Below are 7,011 nucleotides of genomic sequence, written 5' to 3' on the forward strand. Positions count from 1 at the left end.
CCTGCTTTTCTCTTGCTGCTTTTAATATTCTCTCTTTGTCTTTTGCTCTTGGAATTTTAATTATGATGTGTCTTGGTGTGGTCCTCCTTGGATTCCTTTTGTTTGGGGTTCTGCGGGCTTCCTGGACTTGTAAGTCTACTTCTTTCCCCAGGTGGGGGAAGTTTTCTGTCACTATTTCTTTCAGTATTCTTTCTGTATCTTGCTCTCTCTCTTCTTCTGGAATCCCCATAATTCTGATGTTGTTTCGCTTGAAATTGTCCCAGAGGTTTCTTACACTATCTTCAACTTTCTGGATTCTCTTATCTTCTCCCTTCTGCAGAGGAGTGTCCTCTGGCTCTTCGTGTTCTAAATCTTTGTCTTGATTCTTGTGATCTTCCAGTCTGTTTTTAGGACTTTGTATAATATTTTTTATTTCAGACAATGTTTTCTTCATTTCTTGTTGATCCCTTATTATTTCTAGTTGCTCCCTTTTCATATCCTCATAGGTCTCATTTATTTTATCGGCCTTTTTAAGGATGTTGTTGAATAACCTTATAACTGTAGTTTTGAACTCAATGTCCAATCTTTTCTTTTCCTCCATCTCCTTCCTTTGTCTCCTTCCTCTTGTCTGCATTTTAGTTGTTTCCCTGATTTGATGGAATAGCTTTGTGTTCTAGGTGTTCTGGTAGAGCCCAGTAGCACAGCCTTCCCAGTTACCTGCCGTGGACAGTCTTGGTGTAGCCCTTTGTGGGCTGTGTGTGCAGTCTTGTTGTTAAGCCTTGCTTATTGTTGGTATCACTGGGAAGCTTTGATCTCCAAGCCAATTGGCTGTGAGGATCAGCAGAGTCTCAGCTAGGAGGGCTTCTGTACTCTGCTTGGATAGGGCGGGGTCTCGGGGTGGAGCAGACAAGCTTTGGTTCCCTGTCAGTCTCGCCTTAGAAAAGACCTGTTCTTGGAGAGTTTCGGAAGATTGGTTGCAGGCGTGCGCACCTCTTTGGTAAAGGCACAGACAAGCTTTGGGTTCCTGTCAGTCCCTCCTTAGAGAAAACCAGCCTCTGGAAGAGCTTCTGTGCTCAGCCAGAGATTGGGCGGAGTCTCAGGTTGGTGCAGACAAACTGTTTTCCTTTGGGCTCCTCCCCAAGTCCCGCAGTAATGGCCTCTGGCTTCACACACCTCTGAGAGATCTCTGCCCACTGCCTGACAGTCTGGCCTCTCCCTGTCTGGGGCCGTCTATCAGAGCAATAGGCTGATTCTGTTTTCCTCTCAAACAAGGAAGCCAGTTGCGCGTTAGCTGTCTGCCCTCTCTGCGCACTGGGAGTAAGCCAGTAGTGAACTCAGCCCCGCCCGCCCTCTCCGCGCGGTAGTAAGCCAGCAGCAATCTCGGTCTGGCCCTTCCTCTCCGCGCCGGGAGTAAGCCAGCGCCTTTTCGCGCACACAGTTCTCCGTACCTTCACAGTTCCTGAGGTTCAGCATGCCTTCTCTCTCCTTCCCAGATGGCAGAGCCTCCTCTCAGCTACCCGTCCGGCACTTCAGGGCAATGCCTCTCCTGTTTTTCAGTTCTAACTTCAAATTTGTTGTGGTAGGCTGCATTCGGGTGTCTACCCTATGCCGCCATCTTGGTGTCTCCTCTCTAGTTGACATTTATAGAACACTGCACCAATAATAGCAGAATAAGTATTTTTTCTGGATGCATGTGGAAGATTTATTAAGATAGAACATATTCTGAATCATAAAACTTTAAAAATATATATTTTTTTTATTGATTTCAGAGAGAAAAGGAGAGGGAGAGAGAGATAGAAACATCAATGATAAGAATCATTGATCGGCTGCCTCCTGCATGCCCCCTACTGGGGATCGAGCCCACAACCTGGGCATATTCCCTTGACCAGAATTGATTTTGGGACCCTTCAGTTCACAGGGCTCCACTCTGCTCACTGAGCCAAACCAGCTAGGGCCATAAAATTATTTTTAATAAGTTTTAAATGAGTTAAATCATGGAAAGTCTGATCATACTAAAATTAAGTTAGAAATCAATAACAGAAAGATTTCAGGGAAATCTTCAATATTGGAACAAAGTAGCACATTCATAAATGACTCATAGATCAAAGAAAAATTCAAGAGAAAATTACAAAGTACTTTTAGTTGCCTAAGAAATGAAAAAACAACATATCAAAGTGTGTCTGATGGCATTAAAGCAGAACTTAGAGGAAATTTTATAGCACTAAGTACTCATATAAGAAATAAGAGGTGATTGCAGTAGGGGGGGAGGGGGATGAGTGGCAGTCTAAGAGGGTATAGGGAGAATAAATGGTGATGGGAAAAAATAAAATTATAAAAAGATCTTAAATCAATGACTTTAGCTTCTACCATAAGAAAGTATAAAAAGAAGAGAAAATTTAATTCAAAGTAAGTAGAAGAAAATAATAAAGATCAGAGCAAAAATCAATGGAGACATAAGATAGAAAAAAGAAAGATAAAATCAATGAAACAAAAATATTGGTTTCATTAAAGCATCATAAATCTCAAGGCAGGCTGATCAGAAAAAAAAAGAGAGAAACACAAATGAATATCAGGAATGAGAGCAGTGATTTCACTACACATTCTATAGATATTAAAAATGTAAGAGAATATTATGAACAGCTTTATGTCAATAAACTCAACAACTTAGATAAAATGTATGACACAAACTATTAAAGTTTACCAAGAAGAAATAGTTAATTTCAATAATCCCATATCTCTTTAAAACTTTATTTTGTAGTCCTGGCTGTTGTGTACAGTGGTTAGAGCACTCACCTATGCACCAAAGGGTCCCAGGTTTGATCCCTGGCCCCAGTTGGGGGTGTGTTTAGGAGTTAATCTATCAATGTTTCTCTCTCACATTGATGTTTGTCTGTTTCCCTTCCTCCCTCCCTTCTACTCTCTAAAAATCAATGGAAAAATTATCCTCAGGTGACTATTAACAAAACAAAAATTTGTAGTTAAAAACTTCCCACAAAGAAATTCCAGGTCTAGATGAGCTTCAGTGCTGAAAATCCTACCAAACATTTATGGAAGAAATAAATAGCAATTATACATAAGCTCTAACAAAAATTAAAAAGAAAGAAATACTCCTTTCTATTTAATAAGCATTACTGTGATACCAAAAACGAATGAAGACATTATAAGAAAAACTACAAATATCCCCTATAAACATAGATGCAACATTTTTAGCCCTAACCGGTTTGACTCAATGGATAGGGTGTCAGCCTGGGGATTGAAAGGTCCTGGGTTTGATTCTGGTCAGGGACAGATGCTCGGGTGCAGGCTTAATCCCCAGTAGGGGGCGTGTAAGAGGCAGCCAATCAATGATTCTCTCTCATCATTGATGTTTCTATCTCTCTCACTCACTCTCCCTTTCTCTCTAAAATCAATAGAAATATATTTTAAAAAGGATAATCTTTTAAGAATTAGTGTTGGAACAACTAAATATCCAGTAGGAAAAAAAACAAAACACAATCTCTGATTTACATCTCTCACTATTAAAAAAAAAAAAAAAAACTCAAAAGGGATTATATATCTAAGTTTAAAACTTAAAGCTATGGCTTCTAAAGGAAACGTAGGAGACCTTGGGTTAGGCAAAGATTTCCTAAATACGATAACCAAAGGTGTGACCCATAAAAGAATAAATGGATAAATTGGACTTCATTGAAATTAAAACTCTCTGTTCTTCAAAAGCTACCACTACATGAATGAAGAGACAAGGTACAACAATAAAAATAATTACAAATCATATATCTGATAAAGGACTTGTATTCAGAAAATATAAAAATCTCCCCAGTGAGGGTATGGGGAAGGTGGAGGGGGCCAAAGGGAAGGAAAATGGGGGACATGTGAAATACTGTCAATAATAAAAAATATACTGTATATATTTTAAAACCACTCCCCAAACTTAAGAAAAACAACCTAACTTATTTAAATGGGCATAAGAAAAAATAAAAAAATGGGGGGAAAATTTTAATGCTTTACTAAAAAAGATATAAGAATGCTAAATAAGTACATGAAAAGATGCTCAACATAATTTATCATTAGAGAAATGCAAGTTAAAGCCACAATGAAATACCACCATATACTTATTACAATGGCTAAAATAAAAAACTTATTGTGCAAGAATGTGGAGGAACTGGAATTCTCACATACTGCCATCTATATATATAAAAGCCTAAGCAACTGTTAGACGAAACGACTGGTCACTATGATGCACATTGACCACCAGAGGGCAAACGCTCAACACAGGAGCTTCTCCCAGCCAGCAGGCCCTGATCACTGATGCGGCTTGCCGACCAACATCCTGGTCCCTCTCCCAGCTGGCAGGCCCGGATCACCTGATCAGGGCTGGCCCCCAGGGCTGGGATGGGGAACCAGGGGTGGGTGGTGGCAGGCATGGCCCCTTTCCCAGGGGGACCAAGAGTCGGCTCCCTCCTCAGGACTGGTAGCCAACCTCCCAGGTCCCTTCCAGGTTCCTCTCCTTCCGCCAGCAGGCCCCAATTGGCCCACCACCTGCCCGCTGTGGTGGTGGCTGGCTCCTCCCCTTGGCTGGTAGGCCCCAATAGCCTGATTGGGCTGGGCCCCGGGCTGGGACATGGAACTGGGGGTCAGTGGGGGTGAACATGGGTGGTGAGGGAAGGAGGAAGTGGGAAGGCAGGGAGGCAAGACACCTCATTAGCCCTGATCGCCGGCCAGGCCTAGGGACCCCACCCATGCATGAATTTCATGCACCAGGCCTCTAGTCGGGAATATAAAAATGATACAGCTGCTCTAGAAAAAAATTTCAGTTTTGAGATAAATGAAATCATAAGTCCATACAAAGGCTTGTGCACAATGTTTATAGTGTTCTTATTCATAACTGCCCCAAACTTCAAACCAATAGATGTCCTTCAATGTGCAAATGGGTACACAGTGATACATCCATGCCATGGCATCTTACTCAGCAATAATGAACTATTAATACACATGATATAGATGAACCTTAAAGGCATTAGGCTGAATGAAGGAAGCCAGAAAAAAAAAAAAAGAAAAAAAAGAGCAATACTCTATGAATTTGCTTATGTAAAATTCTAGAACATGCAAACTAATATATAGCAAATCATTGCCTTGTAGTGGGAAAGGGGAGTACAGATGGGGGAGGCAGGGATTATGAGGAAACTTCTGGAGGTGATACCTATGTTCATGAACTCAATTGTGGCAAACTCAATTGATACTTATGTCAATTATATTCTTTAAACATTGTGTTGTTATATGTCAACCAGAGTCCCAGTGCACGATATTCATGCATGATAGAGTCCCTCGTGGCTGTGTGGCAGCCGGCTGGGACATCCCTTACCCTGGCTGCCTGCTGCCTCTGCCATCCAGGGCCTCCTCTCCCCCGGCTGCCTGGTGTTACTGGTCAGGACCTCTCTTCCTGAGGTTGGCCAGCTGGCCCCGCCCCCTGGTCGAACATCTGGTCGAACTTCCAGTCAAATTCCTGGTTGAGGGGATGATTTGCATATTAGGCTTTTATTATACAGGACTAGAGGCCCAGGGCATGAAAATTCATGCACTGGAGGGGGGTCCATCATCCCAGCCTGCCCCCTCTCACAGTCCGGAAGCCTTCAGTGGGAGCAGGCCTAAGCCTCTGAGGGAGGCGACTGGGCTGATCAGGGGAAAGCATCCCTCCCATCACCCACTGCTGCTGCCGTTGCTGGCCACCGTGGCTACCTGCCCTCAGCCCTCACAGCCACCATGGCTTTGTCCAGAAGGATGTCTGGAAGGACATTTGGCTGTCCTGTTTAATTAGTATATTACACTTTTATTATTATAGACTAGCGGCCCAGTGCACGGAATTCATGCGCTTGGTGGCAGGGTGGGGAGGGAGGTCCCTCAGCCCATCCTGCAACCTCTTGCAGTCTGGGAGCCCTCAGGGGTTGTCTGATTGATGGCTTAGGCCTGCTCCCCTGGGGATATCTTTAGCGCTGCCATGGAGGCAAGAAGGCTCCTACCACCGCTGTTGCGCTCACCAGCTGTGAGCCTGGCTTCTGGCTAAGTAGTACTCCCCCTGTGGGAGTGCACTGACCACCAGGGGACTGCTCCTGCATCGAGTGTCTGCCCCCTGGTGGTCAGTGTGAATCATAGCAACCAGTCGTTCCACTGTTTGGTTGATTTGCATATTAGCCTTTTATTCTATAGGATCATGCTTCAAGAAAGCTATTAAGTAAAGCAAACACAACATAATGTTTAATGTTTGAAGTAGAAGTTTGCTCAATTTGTTTTCTATCCTGGCTTAAGCTGCTTCTGACAGTTTTTGAATCTAAATACAAAGTGAAGTTTGTTCATCCATGATAATATGTAATCTTGTACTGTGTTATACTGTTGACTAATGATTCATAAACAGTAATTTAGTTTCTCTCACTAACCTGCAAAATCCTCAAAGTTAGGCCTCATATCTTACTTTGCATCCTCCTACAGTATTCCAGACACAGTGGGAGATACAGAAAAGTTAAACAAATATCTTTTAATTGATTGTCTTTTGTGTTATTTGACAAATTTTGGGGGGGGGGGGGACTCATAAAAGGAAAAACAGTTTTCTATTTTTATTCTTTTACTTATCTGGATGACATAGGGAGAAAAACCATGGCACAAAGCCACCCCAAGACAACAACAGTATCCTTTGTGCTTCAACAATCTAGGGTATAAATACAGATTTGCCTGTCCCAGGGTTAAATTAAAGAGCTACGGGTTGAAGGTTGATGAACGGATTGCCAGAGTGCAATTCAACTTTCATCCCCTTGCCCAATAAGATGGTAATGACCAGAAAAAGAGAGAGCCACTCAAGGAGTGCTTGATAAATAACAATGACCTTTAACTAAACATCCTCAATGAACAGAATGTTCCAGGCGTGACCTTAATCACATTTCTCTGCACATCCCCCAGAAAGAGTGGCAGTAGGGTCTCTACTTTCTGAATAGACGAAAAGGGAAGAGATGAAAAGAGAACTACCACGAGGATCTGGGAGACCCG

The sequence above is a fragment of the Pipistrellus hanaki genome (genome assembly GCF_964339955.1).
Source record: "Pipistrellus hanaki genome assembly, chromosome: 7".
Taxonomy (NCBI): domain Eukaryota; kingdom Metazoa; phylum Chordata; class Mammalia; order Chiroptera; family Vespertilionidae; genus Pipistrellus; species Pipistrellus hanaki.